Source organism: Erithacus rubecula (genome assembly GCF_903797595.1).
Source record: "Erithacus rubecula genome assembly, chromosome: 3".
In the NCBI taxonomy this organism is placed as follows: Eukaryota; Metazoa; Chordata; class Aves; order Passeriformes; family Muscicapidae; genus Erithacus; species Erithacus rubecula.
The window spans coordinates 129937363-129959618 of record NC_136689.1 but is presented as its reverse complement, the minus strand read 5'-3'; positions in this window follow the sequence as shown (position 1 = coordinate 129959618).

The window sequence follows — 22256 nt, the reverse complement described above, 5'->3', positions numbered from 1 at the left end:
GGGAAATTCCTCAAAGACAAACTGAGAGTCTTGCCATAGTTTGTTGTCACCTTTTTTATAGTATTAGACATTCAAAAAATATTCAACCTATAAGGGGCTCAGTAGATTTTTATTTTAAATACTTTGTGTGCTAAAACAGAAAATTCTAAAATAGTAAAATCCAAAAGGAATATTTATATACTTGATGGGGAGGTTAACAAACAATAGACTTCATTACCTGCTATGTAGGAAGATATGGCTGACAGTGTAGAAGCAGAAGAGGTTATCACGGCCCCACTGACTCTGCAAGTTAAATTATATCATGTAAATAGCAGAAAATGCATTGAGGATATTTGTAGTAATTAATTTTAGATTTGATTGACTACTGATCTGATCAATTTTACTTTAATAGACAGCTACCATAAAAATAATAATTTAAAAATTTAATCTCTTTTTTTCCATAATGTTTTTCTTACTATCTGTAATGGCCAAAAAAATCCTTTTATCTGCTATTTATAGATGTTATTGGGTTGTTTCTTAAACTATATTCACCAACAGCATTCTGTGTCCCAATGGCATTACTTAAAAACAATGCAAACTTTGCATTTTAATTACTATGTGCATCCTATTGACCTCCTATCTGCTTTATGCCAGCTTCATTAATAACTGATGCCCAAGTTGCTCATCAAATTCAGCAATGAGCTGTTTAATTTCTGAAATGAAATTGGGGAGGGGGGGGGTTCCTATGTTTTTGGTGCAAAAGCTATTTCAAATGCCTGAGAGAAAGCAAATTGGAAGAACGTGTCTTCATGAAGAGGAAATCCTCTTGTAGGGGTGTGACTATGTGTAAATTGGGCCACTGTAGTCTATACTTGTCATATAAACTTTGATCTACCCACTGTCTACCTTAATATCCTCAGAGACATATTGGTGGAGCAGGGGCTAGATAAATGGACAGGGAGATGGGTTGAAAACTGGCTGAATTTCTGGGCTGTAAGGGCAGCAGCAGTGCGGAGCCCAGCTCCAGGCCAGTCACTGGCATTGTCCTCTATACTGGAACAAAATACTGTTTATTTATTGCCTTCATCAGTGACCTGGATGCTGGCACATCATGCGCCTTCCACAAGCTTGCAGATGACACAAAACTGGGATGAGTGGTTGATAAGCAGATGACTGTGCTGCCATTCAAAGGGATCTGGACAGGCTGGAGGAATGGACAAAGATGAGCCTCATCATGTCCAAGAAAGAGAAACACAAAGTCTTTTCATGGAAGAAATAACCCTGGTGCCTGCACAAGTGCATGCTGGAGGCTGACCATGTGGAAATCAGCTTGGCAGAGAAGGACCTGAATGTTCTGATGGACAAGTTGACAGCAGTGAATCTCTGCAGCCAAGATTGATCCTTCTCCACTCTTCTGACCTGGGCAGACACATCAGATTCTGGATGTTGTGTTGGGCTCCCCAGTACAAGAGTACTGGGTATATCCCAGTACATGGATATACTGGAGTGACTTCAGCAAAGGGCCACAGGGATGATTAGGGGACTGGACTGTACAATGAAAGGCTAAGAGCTTGGGCTGCTCAAAGAAGGCTCACATACAGATATATCAACATTTAAACACAGCTGATGAGGAGAGTAAAGGAGTCAGAGCCTCACTCTACCCAGTGACAGGATCAGAAGTAATGGGCACAAAACTGAAGCACAGAAAATTCCACCCTTACAGACAAAGCCACTTTTACACTGTGAGGGTGATGGAGCACTGAAAGTTTGGCCAGAGAAGCAGTGGAATCTCCATCCTTAGAGACAATAAAAAGCCAACTGCTCTGATCTGTACCTTGTTTGAGCAGGGGCTGGACTGGACAAACTCCAGAGGTGCTCACCAGCCTCTGCCATGCTGGGATTCCATGAAGCTGCAAGGCAGGCACTGTCCTGCAGGTGCATTGACATGAAGAGAGCACCCATATTTCCCCTTTAAAATAATACAGAATCACTCCAAACTCAGTGATGTAAATGAAGCTTAAGGGCTTGCCTGAGATGTTAATGTTTTTGACAAGAATTTGAAGACAAGGGTAGAAACACCGTAAAAAATAAATTTAAAGTCTGACAACTTACAGAAATCATTTACATATTTTAGGAACTTCTAAAAACTCAGCACATATGTATGCTAGAGTCTTAATTTTAATTGTGTTAATGACTAGTTTAATATTTTCTCTTTAATTTCTGATTTAATGTAGACACATAATTTGTCATAAGTCTGGCCAGTAAGTGAAAAATATACCCAACCTTGTTTATGAATCATTGAACTACTAAAACAAGAGGTATTAATATTATTAAGAAGGTAGGAGAAAAATATATGAGCTGATGGTACCTGGAGTAAAGAAATAATCCCCCACCTACTTACAAGGTTACACTCTAGAAAAAAACCAAAGATACATAGAATTTGATGTTATTAAATATATATGCACAAAAACTATCATAGAAATGGTTCTTAATACTCATTTAAATGACAGTCATTAGCAATGAATAAAGTAAAAAATATTTCTGAAAATATCAATAGTGTATGACAAATATTTTTTCTAGAGATTTAAAATGCATTTCATCTTTTCATTTTGTAACCTCAACTCTCCAAGTTTTGCTTTGGTGATGTGTTAATGCTTAGTTGCACTGTAAATGTTCAAGCTTCTCAATTCAGCTCTGAACTCAGCCTTGACAGAACAATTTATCAGTACAGTAAATATCCACTGTTATGGATACTATTAATGGACATGTCTTTTTAATACTTTATAAGCTTTTATATGAACTCAAACCTTTATTTGCCTTTTTGCAACATTTTATTGGGTTCTCTTCCAACCTAAACAATTCTCTGATAACTTAGTTGCCTTTAAATTAAACTTAGGAATGGCTAATGGAAGAAGAGTTTGATTCTCTTATGCAATTCTACTACTAATAAGACACAAAATGGTAGAAAATTGATTTTCCTTTAGCTTAAGTTCATGTAACTCACAGAGCTGATCAAAATACATAAAAATACCAAAGGTATAATTTCATTGTGATTGTTCTGGTGATGTCAGGTGTCTTCAGTTTCTCCTTATTAAGCCAATCAATTTAAATGCATCCAAATCTTTCATTAGGAAATCTGTAAGTTCAATACTTAGAGGTGAAATGGATAAAAACAATCAGCACACAGGTTTTAGTTTTTATTGTATTTTTGAGGCATTTAGATTCTCTCAATGATAATAATTCCTGGGAAAATAAATATGTTTTCCAATGGCAGAAGAGAAGTCACTACAGTCTCTGCTTTCCAGATCCTATCAGATGTACTGTACTTACAGTAATCATGTGGAAGATATTATGGCAGTTGTAACAGGTTAGGTCTTATTCCAGTTACAATGACTGCACAGGATAAAAATTTTTAAAGCTTCAATTTGAGACAGCAAGAGACTGACATGGAAACTGAAGACATGATGATCGATAGACATGATACCACTTAAAATGACAAGAGCAGAAAAACTCATAAAGCAACAAGAAAGGAATGGATGACCTTGTAAAAAGGCACAGATAATAATCTATAATCTATAATGCCAGCTGCAACTGGGAGTGTGGGTCTGCAATGTGTAAACACAAGTACCATATATTTTCTGTGTAGGGGAGTAAGAAAGTGATTTGAACTGTAATTTCAAATTTCAAACACAGGGAGTGAGTTATTGTAAATACTTTTGGGGCTCAATTCTTGAATGAAATTGGGAAAGAGGTTAAAATAGTTTTGAGAGGTGAAGAATAAAACAGTCCTAAATGTATCTGAGGATATTTTCACTGAGAGCTTTTATCAGCATTCTGCTAGCTTGAAAAATGTAAGAGACGTGCAAATTACATGGCAATGCAGAGAGAAAAAAAAAAAATTATCTAGTCTACATTTTTTGATCTCTTTAATCAGTATAGAGGAGAGTAACCAGAATATTGTGATTCAGCTGCTGCTGAGCTTTGACCAGAATATAATGTTGTCAAAAATCCATGAGAAGACAATATTTGCATTTCTCTTTGAACTTCCTTTGCACTTCTGTGTAAGACAGTTACTTTCACTTGAATGTTCATTGCTGTTTCCCACATGTTCCAAAAGATATACTGGAGTCTCTTTCACTGTCAAAAGTATTGTTCAAATTTCTGGAGCTAAAGTAATGCTGTGTATTAGTAACCAAGTTAAGGGGAGGCAGTTACCATCTGTTTTAGAAGTCAGCCAGCATCTGTGAACACTTCTAAGAATGGCTTGATTTTTTAGTGACAGAACTAGCTGGGAAAGACTAGTTGCTTGTAATATTGTTATGGATTAACTGAATAATTGACTGTGTTAGCATATCACTCACTAATCTCTTGAGCTAAGTCAATAGCAGCATTGTCAGGAAATACATCCCAAAGAGGAAAAAGCATTTGCTATCTTTTCTGTGCTTCTTGCTGGCCTGGCATGCCAGATTTTTCCAACAGTACCTGAATGAGATAAGGAGGCAAGGAAGATTTTGGATGACAAGAGAATAGCCTGATGTAATCCATAGGTTGAGCATGACTGTGGGTAGGAAGATCCAATGAGAAAACACAGTTGCATAATGTCTAGTTTTAAATTTTTCCATTATTAAGATGACTTCTACAGGTTAGAGGTGTGCATTGGCCACACATCTCCCTTGATGGACAAAGTCCTTTGCTAAGATAAACACAGAAATTTCCAACAAAATCTTGGCTTTTAGTCTCTAAAAGACATTGTACCGTGGAAATAAAACTCAGCCCATAAACTGAAGAGGAGAAGGTATCAGGATGGCAGGAAAGGCAAAGGCACATCTAATGCTGAATCAGACCGGAAGTCTATTGGCTTTCAAACAGATTTGGTTTGAGATATCAAATTGCTTCTTTTCAACATGTTTGAAATTCAAATGAATATTTCAGTTGGAGAGGTTCATGACAGACTTGGCTGGCTAGCATATAAGAGGTACAGACCTGTTATAAAAATATGCCATAACTCTGGAGTTTTATATGAACAATAAATAGTCATAATAATGACTATTAACTACAAGGATTCTTTCCAATGGCAAAATACACATATTTTCTTTTGAACTTTATGAATGTTTTACAGAATGCTTTATTTTCCTCAAGTGACCTTGCAACACTTTGCCACTCCAGCCCTTTAATAATTTAGCTCAACTGCTGAACCATAGCAGCAAAGGTTTTCAAAGTCTATTGGTGCATTGTTTATATTTGGTTACAAAAAACAAACAGGATCCAGCTGCAGTCTGCCAACACATGGCTTGGCCACCTGAATATTGGCTCTGTGTGATTAACAGACACACGTGGACACTGGGGGTCATAAAAGAGAGCAGCAAATACAAGGGGAGAACATTTGCTGCATAAACCCCATCAAAATCTGCCTTTATAAGAGACCAAATGCAAACTGCTGTTATCCTGTTGAAATCACTCCACAACCCAGCAGTTAAAGTGCCTACAAAACTGAAGATGTTTTATCTCGTATTTTAGGTAGTTGCAAAAAAAAAAAAGAAAAAAAGAAAAAAGGATTTTTGCTTCCATCTGTCAGGAAGTTCATATTGATCTGATTGAATCACTTATGCAACATAAAGTCCTTGTGGGACATCCCAGTGCAGCCTTTTGCAAGCGCTTCCACAGCAGATTGCAAATCACACAATAGCTAAATTCTCACAATGTACTGGTTGTCCAATTTGGAACTAATCCTAAAGAAATATGCCCAAATTCACAGAAATACTGGGCACCTGTTTATCCACTCTGAGCATCCCTGCCACTGCTTGCAGATCCCACAGCCCTTGCCTTGCTTTCCCATATTGCATCTGTAAATTAGTGACAGACTTGTTCACAAATAGAAAAACACGGACTGAACCCTGCCAGGCTCCTAATGGAAAGACACTCAATTCCATTTTAACCATAAATATAAATCACAGAGAATAATTCATTAAAAAAAAAAAAAAAAAAAAGAAAAGTAACTGCCAAACAACTTTTGGAAGCTGTTCAATGGCCCTTGCTTTTTCAGCAAACACGATCTCAAAAATAATTTATAAATAACTCTCAAACCGTGTCATATTTAGCATTCAACTCACTTTTGGGGGGACACACAGCATGTAATTTTATGAGAAGTATTGAGAGAGCTTTGCAATGTCTGAATAGTTACAACCTTTTTCCAGCCCTCTTTGGGGACCCTACAGTTGGTGCAGAAGCAGGCTCACTTTCACATCTGGTTTTGTCATGGTAAAGCTGATCAGAACTGATTCCAAGAGCCTGCAAAGCCAGCAGCACTCCTACTGTAGTCAAAAACAGAGGAGCAGCTGTTTTCATGTTTTCATGCAGCAAATTACTCTTACTTTCCACCACAGAATCTGCAGCTTTTCATAGTTTTCCTTCAAAGAGATCTACTTAGCTAAGTTATTTAAAATATTGTCAATACTATACAAAGAAAAAAAAAAGGAATCCTTTCTGCATAACCTATATGAAAGTAGCAGAAAACTTTTATCTCCTCCATAGATATAAATTGATATCTCTAAACCTATTTTAAAACTTTACAGATTTTCATTATATATATGCTTAAGAATATGAGCCCAGTCCTTGCTTTCCCATGGCAACAAAAATGAAATAATGAAATCCAGGCCTAATGGCACTATAGATTTTCACTCCAGTAAACCTGAAGCTGCATGATTTGTCACTCATGCATTTATCTATATATGGTAAAGTGAGTAAACACTGCATAAAATATATTTTGTGCTTCCTCGGTCTTGGACAGATTAGCACAAATTAAATTTCACACTAATCTGCCCATGGTCAGGAGAGCTACATTAGGAGTGAGAGGGATTCAGCTAATTGTGAAGAATATTTTTCTCTAATAAAATGATCTGTGAATACAGCAAATATATTCTAGAGTGCTACCTTTACCAATATGGTCTATCAATGCTGGATCAATAAATGATGAAGAATATCTGTATGCAGAAATATGTCACGTTTGTCAGTATTACTTTAATTTGTTCACCAAATTTGAAATAAGTTTTATTCTCACTTAATATTTTCAGATGGAGTTTTCAATATTCATTATTTAGGTTACACTGCTTAGTTATGTTTGGCCACCCAAGTCACATGGCATTTGAGTCACACAAGCCTGAAGAATACACTGAACTGCCAGAAGAGGGAAGTCCAGGATCAGAAGTTCGTTTCTCTGAGCAAGTGTAAAAACTCTACACAATACTATCCTTTTTTTTAAGCAAAATTCCTGAAACAGGATCATGATAGGCATTGAGGAGAAGGTGGCATGAATACTTCTGAGATAACTTCTGCAACTCCAATGTTTATACTGATTGATTAAAAAATTTGGGTAATTGTCTAAAGAAAATGTTATTTTTCTTATAAATAACCTACCAGTCCTGGTCAGCCCTGGTTTTGGCTGAAAGACAAATAAAAATCTGTGTGCATTAGCACTGGCCATGCAGGAGTCAGTGCTCCTTCTGTAAAGATCCATGGGCAGCAAGACTGCCCAGGGGAATTGTAATGCCCAGTTACCCAACTCTGATAAAGATCTGTGGATGCCCCAAGGTTGGCAGCAGCTAGACTTCTTGCCACTGGAAACAATGGAGAAAAATATCCTGAATTTCACCACAGGGATGAAGGTCTGACCGATGTAAAAATCAATATGCAAAACATGCCAAATACACTTGGAAATATTTGTGCTACATAGTAGGGAAACTGAGATAATATTATACTTCCTTTTCTACACCTAACTTTCCCACAATAAGCCTTCATGTTCATTTATAAGTCAGGTTTATTTTCTGACTTTTGAGAAAGCATTACATAGTTAAAAATCAGGAATGGTGGTATGTAAAACACTGATAAATAAATGTTAACAACTCCCCATTCTCTTCAAACAGAGAATTCTATACAGTTTCTGAGTAAATCAAACACTACTCTAAACAATATAAAACATTATGAAATGTATTTACAATACTCTGAATAAACAAAAGCTGTTAAGACTTTAAATATCCAGTCTTTCCTCATACAGACTCCTTTGCAACTGTAGCTGTTTAAGATTTAAATTTAAATGCAATGCTTCATTATAACATTTACACTTCTGCTTTAACACATTGATTGAAACACATTCTCCCCTCATCTTTGCTGAGAGCTGCCTTCTCCCCCAGAGCAGGGGTCCCCCCAGGCTGAGGGGGATGAGCCCAGGACAGCTCTGCCTGTGCTGGGTCCTGGCAGGGAACATCTGCGCATCCGCAACCAAACATATTTATATAAAAATGAAAGAATTACTATGAAAATTATTATACTAAAAGACCTTAGAATTATTTATTATACAGTACTATAACTACTAGTATAGTATAGTGAACAATTTCTGAACAATATTGAAGCAATTGTATTAAAACTATCAAAGACTAGTAGAGAATGCTGTTACTCATCCCATACCCATATGAGGGCAGGCCTCTTTTGCTCTGTCTCAAGAAGTAATCTTCAGGGGCATCCCCACTCAAGACAGAGATCTCCAAACATGCTCCAAGAAGGGGTAGAACCTGGGACTAGGCTTTTATAGACACTGTCATCCATATGTCTCCAAGCCAGCTGTGTCAGATCAGCATCTTTAAATAATTTATCATTAGTATTGCTTATTCCAAGTATTCCAAGTATTTTATCAGAAACGTTGCTCCTCCTCAGAATGATTAACTTTGCAATTTATGAATCAGGCTGGTTTCAGCTTTCTTCAACACCAAAAGAGAATGATACCCCCTTCTATTCACCACTGGCAGCTTGGCAAACAGGGTAATGCTCTAGTTGTTTTACCTCCCACTCCAGGCAGAGCATCCTGCTTCAGATTCTCAGACAAATCTCAGCTAGAAAGGATTCACAAGCCTCGTTTAACACCTACATTGGTGATTATTCTGCATTGCACTGTATCTTGTCTTGCAGAGGATGACTGGAAGTGGACTATGGGGAAACATCACACTGGGAAACACTGCCCCTCACCTTCAGGAGCAGCCACTGCTCAGTAAAACTATTACCATGCACTTCACCTTGGTGTTTAGGTCCTTAGCTAGGATTTCCCCAGCTCCATATTTTGTTCAGAAATATGGGATCTCACCAGTGTTTTTGATCCTTCCTTTGCATCCAAGAAATACAGAACAATAGCTCAACACAGGGTGTATTCACACTGGTTTTCCTTTTCATGCAGGGGGTCTGCTCCTTCCACCACTTCAGTAAGCATTCCAGCTCTGTTTCAGGAAAAAAACAGTTATAAAATAGCAGTCACTCAACTGATTATCAGAACATTTGCAGGAATCTGTTTGCCTTCAAGTTGAATGGATCATATCAGGAACCTCCCTGGGGAATGTCACTTTTCAACCAGCAGTAAAACTATGGTATTGCTCATCTTTTGGCCCACAGAAGAGCAACCAAGGTCCATTCCTTGAAGTTTTCTTTCTCTGTCTTCATGAATGTACACTATTGCTTGCCAGTGTTCAGTCCTTATCATTTAAAACTTTGTCCCTTCTCTTTTAAGGACAATAGAGCATTATTCTGATGTGTGAGACGAAGAGACTGCATGAGTTGGTCACATTTTTCAGCAGCAAGTCCTACTGAATTCACTAGATCATGACGAGATGAAGCCTGGAATGCACATTAAGGTATTAATGGAGTGTGTATGCTTGATATCAAGTTTTCATGCTGAGCTGCACTGGTGTTAATCTAGTTTGATTACAAAGCCTAATGTAAATTCTTAGACAGATATTCTATTTTAGCTGAGAAACGAATGCTGACAGTTTACTGCAAGATGACAAATGAATGCTGACATTTTATTCTTAGATGTTTATAAATCAGTTTAAAGGTTAAGAGTCATTAATGCGAGCAATCTGAAGAATCTATACACATAAACAAAATATTCATTTTTGGATAACTATGTATGTCCAATGTAATTCACAAAATACAGAAGTCAGATTAAAGAATGAGGGAAAAATTGCAAATTTATCAGTATTAGTTTATCTTTTAAATGGACACTAAATTACCTGATTGATAGGCCTGATCAAACCACAATGTGATTTGTTGTTTGGTTTTTTTTTTTTTTTGTCGTTTACTTTAAAAATAAAATATCTACATGACAATTTGTAAAGAATAAAGGATTAACCCCTCCTTTCCCATATGACACACAGAGATTAGAAGCATCTTCCAGTAACTGTACCAATCTCCCAGGCACTATGGAAAACAGATTATCAGGATGGCCTGTGCTAGGACACATCATAGAAATAATTTACATTCTTACTTTTATTACACATTTTCCCGATATTGCCAGAGCTAAGAAATAATCATGGATCTATTTCCAAGAAAAGGTCTAAATAGTGCTCTGAGAGGAGCACAAATTCCAGTGGCAGTTTTTAATGGCCAATGAGGGCTGCCAGTGGATGAGAAAGGGAGCATCCAAGTAAAATTATTTACAGAATTTACTAAAACCCTGATGGAGACAGACAGTCTAGATGAGCATGCCCTACACTCCATGTTAGACATGTGCACCATGGAGGATATGAGCATCTTCTGTAAAGGGGAATCAGATCAATACCAACTATTAAAAATGTGAAGTGAAATTGGCTTTGTGAAATACAAGACCAAAATGCTGGAACAAGTTCTGAACATGAAAGTACAACAAACTCCAAAGCATTAATCATTGTTCTTTCTGGGTACATGACTTACATGTCACACTGTCACACACAGTCCAGATCCCAGTTGTTTTCCAGATATTTATGTGATTTTCCTGATGCAAACATAGTATTTTGTGTATTTTGTTACCCATTAGCTAATGAAACAGACTATCAGAACTAAAATATGTCTCTAGAATATTTTACTTAATTTTTGAACAAATGCATTTGTGTTGTGTTTATGTATGTATATATATGAAGCATTACAGAGAGTACTCATAAAATAACTACAGTCAAGGAAATCTGAGAGCAGAACTTTGAGTATTCTTTCACTGGTTCTTTCAAACAATTTGCTTTAATTTCTCAACATTCTCGTATCACCTATACCAAAATTGCTCAGAATTAGTTTTCCAAAAACTTTCTGCTTGTTTTGTTATGTAAATAACCAACTATAGGGAAATAAATACCATTCAAATTCAGACATCTATTTTATGTTAAGTAGCAGACAGATTGTTTGGTGTTTGTCAGAAAGTCATTCCTGGGCTTACTAGTGCAGGACCAGCTTCCCTCCCTCAGAGGAAAGTCAGAAAATGGAATCTGCAGCTCAGGTGTAGGAAATGTTCAGACCAAATACCACTGTTACACAAAAATCCCCACTGTAAAACATTCAAAGGTCTAATAAAAATAACAACAAATTAAAAAAAAAAAATTAGAGCATTGTTCACTTGAAATTCATTTTCAAATTCAAGACACTTCTCACTGCCTTCTTCACAGCTCTTTTATATTTCTTCTCAAGATGCCAGCTGGACTTCAGACTGTTATTAGGAAAAGTTTAGGGGATGAACTATTGACAGACAGTCAATCTTGGTAAGTAAGGCTTTCCATTTTACCTCTACAAGGATGTGCTGCTTTTTCTCAGGCAATCACATGCAAACAATTCAAATGTTTTTGGATTGTTGGGTTTTCCTGAATCCCAACAATAAAATACATATTCTACTCCATGCTGAGCTTCACTTTGTCCACTACATAAGCACCTGCCAAACATAATAAACACTTGCAGTGCAGGTATATCATTACATTTGTCTGCCACAATGCCTTGATCAAATTGACCTCTTGTTATTCAAAAGGCTGAACAGACATCTGGAACTGCAAGGCACGTGGTAGAATTGTGTTTTTTGTATTGAAAATATTTCAACCTTCTGAAAATTGCTATATAGAAGACAGAACTGCCATCTGGATATATTTGAAGTTTGTGTCCTGTTTTTTAATGATTATATTTAAATAATCTCCACAGAAATAAAACCAACATATCATTCATCAAAGATAAATAACTTTTATGCTTCATGTTTAAACTAGGTTATTTGTTCAGGAGGAAAACATCCACCACCACTAAATTTGGAAAATAACAATACTCTACATTCACATAATACTTTATGTCTGAGGAATAATCTTTTTTTAAACATGTCCACTGCTCAGGATATGAACTGCTCATGGCTGAACCAGTGAGATCTCATTGGTGTGTCAGTGATTATATCCCCTAAAGCCAAGCTTCTCTATTTTCTATGTCCTATATCTACACCTGCACAGCACATCACATCATGTAGCTAGACTGCCCTACTGAATCTGAACTTAAATTTCTTGGATGAACTGCTATTGAGGGGCACTGAATATGTCTTAGAAATCTTTGACTGTTTCAGAGTAGTGCAGGAATAACACATATTTCTTGTGAGTTCCCACAGTTTACATGAACATCTTCTAGAAGTTTTCAGATTGTGCATTACTTATCAGGTCTTCATCTAAACAGAGACTAGCTTAAGTGCCCTATATCACTTTTGCTTCTTGAGAAACATCACTGATAATTCTGAAAATAAGTTTTAAAAATACTTAATATAGCTTTGAGGAAAGAAAATATTTCCAGTGGTGCCTCCAGAGAACTGGATACCAGCAGATGACAAAAATTGTGCATGTGTTCATACACCCAATAAACTAAAAACAGTTCCATACTTAAAGAACAATTTTTTCTGAGAAGAGCACAGCTGTAGATGGTTTGTCCACCCTTCAGATTGGGAAGGCAATGGTCTTTGACCTTGAGGAAGCCTCTACTGATTTTGGAGCTGGATTTTGAAGTTGTCAGAGAAGATAAGAAGGGACACATTTTATATAGTCTCAGGGGGATTCAAACTGTTGGAACCACAGACTGTGTTGAAGCCATGATGTCTGTTTCTTCTTGTCTAGGGGTCCATTGGATGGAGAGAAGTTCACCACTTGGGCAATCAGGCCCAAGCAGACACTGAGATAAGTTTCTGTAGGTGCACCTCGCTTCCCAAAGAAGTGGATTCTTTAGCTGCACCATTAAGAGTGCTATCATGTCTGTGATTACTAGTGTCAAGTCCCACAGGCACACAACCTCTCCTTCCTGTAAATAACCTTACATTAGTCCAGGGAAAAATTAAATCTTTTTATCCAGTTCAAATACTTATGCCCTTTTTATACTCAACAAAATCATCGTCCTGGTAGAAGTCATGAACTGTTGTCTAGATGGGATTTCAGTTGTCATATATATTTCAAAGAAAGAAGTCAGAGAGTGATGTGACTCCTTTAATGGTAGTAATTCTATAAGTGATTGGCCTTTCAACATGTTGCAGGTTATTTATTCCAAAACTAGAGGGTTGCTGAGCTTGACCCAAAATGCCTATAAAAGCAAACTCCTTGTTTCAAAATTATTTTAATAAATGAGTTCTTATGAAGGTGGTAATGTGAGATATGAATTAGACAATCTAACAGCAATTTCTGGGATATATTCTGTTCTCTGTGGCATTGGAAGAAGTGTGGAGTAACAACAGCTACAATTTAGAATAAATTTCTTACTTTGTTCTGGTGAAACTGAAAGGAGAATCTAGTCTGATTAATGCTAAATGAAAAACAGCATGACTACTTACTGCATCTATTTTCAGTGAAAAATTGCTATATCTATATTCATTCATTTGTAATATAAATGTGGATGGACAGATCTTCAGTGTATTCCTAGTGATTCATGTGCTCAGCTGATTTGTTTTCACTCCATTCCTATTAGGTGAGCACAACTCTGTAGCAACTGTTCCAGGCTAAATTTATATATGTTAAAAATCAATTTATTTTCTGACTAAAAAATTATACAAAAAACAAAGCAGACTAATTAATTGGTATGGGTGTGAATGAAAATCAACAAATTCAACACTTGGAGAAAAATCACTTCATCCTCATTGAGCCAAAACTGTCCTTCTCTCCAAAAGAATTTTTCTATTCTGCCAGATGGGGCTTGGGATATGAGGGCAAGGATAGGCTAAGGTCCCAGTCTGAATTGAAATTAAAAATTTTCCAAGTTTAGCAGTGTTAAGATCAGAAAGTTTTTCTCACCTCACCGCAAATTATTTTGTATTTTTCTTGTGTACACCTGTTTTGCCTATCTGTTTTGCCTAAACTGAAACTGGGGGGAAAAAGGAAAAAGAAACACGTGGAGAAAAAGATGGTGCTACAAAGAATATTGGAGGAGGAAAAGTGAAGCTTAATGTGGCAGATTAATGAGAGACAGGGTATTGTAGACCTTTCAGGTAGCTATAGACTTTGGCTCTGGAATCCACTATTTTCAAATAGAATGATTTTGAAGGTTCTGGAACCATTACTATACATGCAGCCTGTAGGCCTGATGCTGCTTAGTTATGTTCCTGATAGTCCAGAAAGTCTTGCTGCTCCCTGAAAAAAACTCTTCCAGACCTCCATTATTGCAACTGACAACACACACATTGTGGGAAAAGTACAGACAGAAGGTATGAAGATGCATGAAGATGCCCAAGAGCTTGAAGATCTGCCAAATAAAAATGAAAATGTAGGCAATTTCACATGGTTATGAACAAGGTCCAGATGAAGTTCATAGAGTCATAGAAGGGTTTGGGTTAGAAGGCACATCAAAGATCATCTAGCTCCAATCCTCTTGGCATGGGCAGGGGCACCTACCAATAGACCAGGGTGCTCAGAGCCCCATCCAACCTGTCCCTGAACACTTCCAGGGACTGCGCATCACAGATCCCCTGGGCAACATGTGCCAGTGCCTCACACACTTCACAGCAAAGAATTTCTTGCTAATATCTAATCTAAACCTACTTTCATTCAGTTTACCTCTTATCCTGCCACTGAAGGCCTTGGTAAAAGTCTCTCTTTGACTCTTTTTAAGTATCAAAAGGCTACAACAAGGTCTCCCTGGAGCCTTCTCCTCTCCCATTGGAACAGCCCCAGCTCTCTCAGCCTGTCTTTGCAGGAGAGCTGCTCCATCCCTCTGGAGATCTTGGTGGGGCCTCACCAGAGCAGAGCAGAGAGGCAAAATCCCCTCCCTCACCCTGTGCTGGCGCTGCTGCTTTGATGCAGCCCAGAATAAAATTGGCTCTCAGGGCTGCAAGAGCAGACTATTGTGTTGAACATAGTGAAGGCTTTGAAAGGCAACAAGCAGGGCTTCTGCAGGTCTAGCAGCACCAAAGACTAGGAAAAAATGGTGTCAGCAGCTGAACAAGGGCATGATGAACTTGGGGATAACGTGAAAAGGTATTCAATGCCTTCTTTGCCTCCATCTTTGCTGGAAAGCCATGAACCACAAGACCCTGAATCAAGAAATAATTAGTTCTGATGGGCAAGGATCAGGACAGGAAGCATTGAAATAAACTGGACATATTTAAATCCATGTCACCTACAGGGATGCACCCCTGAATGCTGAGGGAACTGCTGGTATTTTTGTGAGACCTTTTTTGATTAAGGTCATATGATAGGCCATGGTGACCAGGGGAGATTCCTGTCTACTGAGAGAAAGCAGATGTCATTAACATCTTCAAAAAGACATGAGGGAAGGTTCAGGGAACTACAGTTCAGAGCTCCACCATGATCTTTCGGAAGGTGATAAGGAAATAATCCTGAGAACCATTTCCAGGCAAATAGAAGACTACAAGGTTACTGGGAGAAGTCAGCATACATTTATGAAGATGAAATCATGTCTGACCTGAGAGTCTTCCAAAGTAGTGAATTCTATTTGTTTGACTTCAGCACAGCTTAGTCTTTCTTAATAACCTTCTGATGTAGACATTCTGATGGAATATGGGCTAGCTAAATGGGCAGGCAAGTTAATTCAAAACTAGCTGAACTGCTGAGCCAATAAGGCTTTCAGAAGCTTGAAGTCCAGCGGCTGATCAGCCACTAGTAGTATTCTAAAAGGGTAAATACTGCTGATCATCTTCATCAATGACCTGGATGCTGGCACATCATGCACCTTCCACATGTTTGTAGATGACACAAAACTGGGAGGAGGGTTTGATAGACTGGGTGGCTGTGCTGCCATTCAGAAAGGTCTGGACAGGCTGGAGAAATGCACTAAGAGACTTCTCATAGGGTTGAGCAATGGAAAAGTAAAGGGCCCTGTTCCTGGAGAGGACCAAACCCAGGCACAGGAATAAGTTGCTCTGAAAAGCTGCACAGTTTCTGTCCTGGGAGATATTAAAAAACTTAACTGGCCACATCCTTGAAGAAGCTGTCATAGCTGACCCTGCATGGACAGGGGTGGGGTTGGACTGGGTGTTTTCCAGAGCTGCCTGCCAGCTTCAGCCATCCTGTGACACTGGGTTTACTGGGACATAGCTCTACCCCTCTAAAATGTTGAGGAGGTAATGGTTCCTATTTCATAGCCAGTGGTAGCACATACAAAACAAGCTGTTTGTATAATATATAAATGCAGCAGAACCTGTATAAAGGTCACAAAGACATATTCTCTTTTATCTACTTGTAGGCTCTGCAACTGGAGTGAGCGATTCCATAATTCATTTCAACGGGAGTTTTGTAAGCATTAGATGTAGGTTCCAAATGCCTGACCTGCATTTTTATGGGTGATTTGTTAGCAGCAGTGGGTAATCCTGTGGAGAGAAGAGGTTTTCATACTCAGCTGAGTACTAACTTTAAGTCATCTCCATTTCTAAGAGAAATTCAGATAGCAGGGAAGTTCATGTTTTCAAAATGCTGCGTTTTGATTCAAACTATTTCCTGTAATGAAACAAGTAATTTGTTTTTATCTGACCCTGCATCATATGTCTCACTTCACTGCTGGTTCTGAACATCAGTAGAAGGTTCCTGAACTGTGCTTGTCTACACCAGTGATGCATCCACAGCATGATCTTCCACAGCTCAGAGTAATGGCTCATAAGTGTCACTGGACAAAGTTGTACAACATTTCATTTTTTCGTTTTAATCTTATCTGGTGATAAGAAAGTTTTGGAATGTATTGTTTGGGAAGGAAAACTAGCATTTTTATTACCTAAGAATGAATCCTACTTCCACCTTGCTGGTTATTGGCATTAATTATGGTTGCCATGAACTTAGAGCAAATGCACAAAGTAATATTATCACTTAACTTTAGTACATGGCTGGCAAGTATTCACAGCAGTTTTGTATCAGGAAGGTCTAACAGTTACCTTCAAGCTGAATACTTTATAAAAAATATTATTTTCGTATTGTGAATATCATTATCAAATCTAATATAAAAGACGTAAACTATGATATATTTTGATGCTACAAGAATAAGGAACAAAATATGTTATTGACAAGGGAAGTTCTTGCAGAGCAGTTTTTCCTTGAAGTCCACAAAGTGACACTGAATCCCTCTAGCACAATAAAGTTCGAATAAGTGAAATTGTATCAACATCTTTTGTATAATTATTACTTTTAGCTCCACAAATTGCATGAAAACTTTGAATGTATTTTAGTGATACTTCAGATTTCGGTAACATAATAGTATGTTAAAAACTTCTGCAAGCTCTGCCGACTTCTTTCTTCCTAATATAAAAATTACATACCCAAAACTATAGTTCTCATAAAAGGAAAGTGATTTTTGATATAATTTACAAAAGCACACTGCATGTCAAGTTTTCTAACACTGAAGATAAGCTTTGGTTACTGATGGGCCATTTTCCTATTGCCTGCATAATGTAAAAAGCTACCTCGAGGCCAGAAGCCACAAATCCCTCCCCACATTATAGCCCTTAAAGTCCTTTTTGTCCCTTTCTTTGTGTTCCAATGGCTTTCTCTCTGTTTTGCAGAATAACTCAGGAGGGCAAAAACTGTGAATGTCAACTTCCCTCTGTGCCTGTAGCTGCCTATAGGCTTGGGATTCTCCTGACATCCCTAAGAAAATACTAGACCCGGACTACTGAGGAGCACAGCCCCCACTTTGGGTTTTAATATTAGATTATTATATCAACAGTGAGTATTATAATTATCAATAGTGCCATTCAAAGTGCATGTCCAACCCATTCTTTCGTGGAGATTTCCTACAGGGAAATATTTCTAATTCAAAGTAGACAACTGACTCTCTGCATGTGCTGCTTTGCATTTAGAGAGGAGTGAGTTTCAAGATGTGGTGAGGGATATAAAAGTCCTAACAAGGGGTCTCAGCCAGGGGAGATGAGAACAGCTCAGAGCATGTAAACCTGCTTTACAGGAGTTCTTAAGTGACTCTATTTCTCCAATGATGGAGGTTACCACATTCTCCAATACATCAGCTCAGGTGAATCCTTTCACCTGCCTGTGAAGGTAGATAAAGAGTTAAAATAACTCCCACAATAGAAAACAAAACAAGACAGTTACAAAACCAACTAAGTTGTCAGATGTAAAAAAATGAGTGTGAGGGCCATTGAGTTGGTAGAACAAATTCCTTGGCTTGGGACCTGCACAAAACAGCTGAGAATAGAAAGGGAAAAGAGCAGTTTTGCCAAGACATTTATATTTGGATTTGAATGAACATACCATCACCCTCCATGCACCAAAAGATGTCAGTTTCCCTGTGCAATGAAAATTAAAGGGTCTGGCTGTCACTTCTGCAAAAGAGGATTTGTCCAATCATGTTATAGAGGTGATTAATCTGAACTCCTAATCTAGTTTAGGTTGTCTCTCCGTTTTGGACATTCTCATCTCCCTGTGCATGTTTTATACATGTGTGTGTTTATAGTTAAAAACTCCATGTATTTGAAAGCTGAAATTGTCAGAACCCCAATTTTCTGTTCACCCCAGCATAAAAGCCTTGTCTCACCCTTCCAGTCACAATTCCTTCATCTCATGTCACTATATTATGCAGAAGCTTTAATTGTGTGACTGCAGATTTCCTGCCCACCTCCCTTCTGTTTTTAACTCCATGCATAAGTGCCACCACTATTTTAGTTCATTTTGCTGTGGCTCTTAAGTGGTCTGGATTTGAAGCACTGTCATGAACTCTGTGGAAGACCCCAGTGGAGGGACCATGTGTGCTCTCCGGCTAACACATCTGAAGCCTGGCTATTTGACTTGATTCTAATTTACAGTAGGGTCACACATATCTGTTCTGTGGATGTCTGTCCTGCATGGTTCATGGTGACACAACACACCAGCTGTGAAGGTGACCTGGAAGGTCAAGAAACTTGTGGTTCTCTTCCCCATTGTCACTCTTGGGGAAAAGGAGACCACAGAAGCCAGAACCTTTGCCTTGGCAATATTTAGAATTTGGGAGTGATCATCTGAGGATTTTGTCTCATCAGCATTTTAGCCTCTCACAACAGACCTCTGGGGACATGTAGCATTTTTACAGTGCTGATGCTTTGTAACTGCTGCCTTTGGCACCCATCAGTGTACCCATACCACACACTTGGGATTAACAAAGTGCTGCTTCTCTTTTTCCTCATCTTCTTTGCCCCTCAATAAGATTATCCCACACCACCCTTTTTCCATTATACTCACCATGGAATTTTCTTCAAGTCAGATTTTCCAGGCTGCTCAGAGCAGTATCTCAGTTCCACTGTCTTAGAGTGGCTTCTGGATCATAGTTTATGTATGCACATTCAGTGAAGTGGATTAGCCCACCTACATGTCATCTTGATAGTGGTGCTGGAATTGATTTAATTTTGAAATTTATACATCAGGGTTTTTATTTATTATTTTTTCCCTTCTCCATTTGCCAGTGATGCAGTGTTTATTGTACAAGGGAGAAATCATCTTATTCATACTCTCTATTATGTTTAGGATAGGACTTCTACATTCCTGCAGACAGTGTAGACAATGAACAGTGAATAGTCATCTAGTGGAAATGAGAGACTGAGAAAGTTAGGAGTGTGGATCCACAGTAAATATCTATGATGCAGTTTTATGATTATTTTTAATAATGAGAAGATGTCACCAGAATCCTACCATTCTTATAATTACTTCAAGACAACCAGACATCATCAACCAGGTATGTAGCAATACACTTTACTGTTTTTCTTCTACAAAGGAAAAATAAAAAAATCACCATTGTTCTTTGAAGACAGTGAAGATAGTGGTATGAATGAGGACTTATAACTGCCTTTCAGTGTCTGAATTTTGGGATAAAAACAAATAAATGAGGCAGACAGGGATGTGGCCAAACTAGTTCTGAGCACTGTCTATGGATGGGATGTTTTGTGAATGAGGAAATCTTCCTTAAAAAGCTCAAACGTAAAGCCTGCTAAGCAATCAGCACCCAGGGAGTTAGGCAGGAACCAGCTCTTCTAAATATTAACTCTTCATGTGGGGCAATTTTATTTTTTTTAACATAAACCCAAGAAATATTTTAATGCCTTTTGCTGAGCTCTTCAATCTATAGCCCCAAAGATTTATTTACTGACACCAGCTGACAAGTATTAAAGGATCCAAACAATTTAACTGAGGTGTTCTGTTTCTTGCTGAATTCCAGGTGTCAAAGACGAACTGAGGATGAGCATCCTTTTGCATAGATGATTTGATAAAAAATTAATAACCCTACAAAAACCTAAAACAAAAACTTAGGAAAAGAAGCTTTCAGCAATAGATAGTTTATCACCTTGAACAAACAAGTTATATAATCTGAAGAGAACACAAATAACCCCTTGGTCAGAAAACAGATTTAAGTAGTTTATATCTGTAAACAATATTATGACTTAAATGCAGATGTGCTTTAAGCTCCAAGCTGGGATTAGGTTGCTATTGTGCAAACTGTTTTAAAAGACAGGAGAGAGATTTCTGGCTGGTCAAACTGTTTATGTTCTTATTTCACCTGAGCAAATTAAAAAGTTAGTGCAATAAAGTGAAACAATTGAAGAGTCTATAAATTCTGGGAATACATGGTTCCTGAACCCAACTATGTGACCAGCTTTTAAAAAATACTTTCTGTTTTTAAAAAATGTATTAAAAAACATCAAATGTTAGTATCTGCTAACCACCTAACTTGTGTACAGTTTTACTTTCACAGGGTGTTAGGTATAACTTAAGGGTTTAGCATATGTCAGAGTTGCCAGTTTTTCCTGTGAAGTGACTAAAATATATAAAATTTTTTTTACAATTGATTAACTCTGCACACACAAATGAACAGGTTGTGCTTATTTTGAACTTGTAAAAATGGAACCAGTCAACCAAATAGGTGATTTATAAAGAGAAAACGCTGGCAGAAGTATTCTGTTGTGTGAAAGAAATTGGACTAGCCAGTGGGAAAAATATAATGCAGCATGGCAGGCTTTAATTTATGTCTGGAATATATCAGGAACCCTCATCATTTCTGGATCAGAGTCCGTTTGTGATAAGGCTTTCCTCTTTCAGCATCACTTCTCAACTAGGTATTTGCCTTAACCCAGATATTTTCCTTAACTTTTTCACTGTCTAAACAATTGTAAATTATACAACCTATAGCCTTCTGATCAGTTTCACTAAAGAAATTTTCATCTAAGCATGTGGATCTTCAGAATTAGGTTATTTCAATCCAGATGCAATCACCTAGTTCTTTAACCCATTACTGCATGATGGGTATTCTTCAAAATAATGTTTGCCACCAAAAAGGTCAAGATATATTATCTATTTCAAATATTGTGAAGTCATAGATATCCTAGTGTATTTTTTAATGAGTGTTTAATTGAGAATCAAGAACATTTGCCCATTTTATTCTCCCTATGATTTTAATGCTTTTTCTCCTTCACAAGGGTTATTATCCAAAGAATTTGCTACAGGACCAGCTTTGGGCTGGGAATGCATACATCTGCTATCTTTGTTGCAAGTGGGAATTAGTACAATTTTAAGCACTCTTGACCTGTATTTAAAGCCCAGCTAACCAGCAGAATTGTCAACTATAGTTTTGAAGTGTTTATTATTTTTGCTATTGGGTTACATGTGTCTACACTTACAAACAAAAACAAAAAAAAGGGGCAGTTTCATTTCCAGAGTATACAGAAATGGGGTTGCTGGAAGCCAGTGGCATTGTAGCTCTTAAGATAGACTATGACTGGCTGCTCTGCTGAAATACCATCCTTTTGTGTAGTTTGTTCTGAGTTGTTTCTTTGGCTGATACAGGAACTAAAATAGAACTGTTCATGTAACTATTCAGTTCATGGTTTTGCTTTCAAATTTGTAGGATGAAAGTGCATCAATAGGTCATTTTTATCTCAGTTTTTAAAAATTAAAACAGTGTACTGGAGACCAAACAACTGAAAGCTACATTAGTTCAGATTTTAATGTAACAAAAATTATTGACTAATATTTCTATACTGAATAAGTGGAGCAAATTGCTGTTGTCTTAGATGAATGATC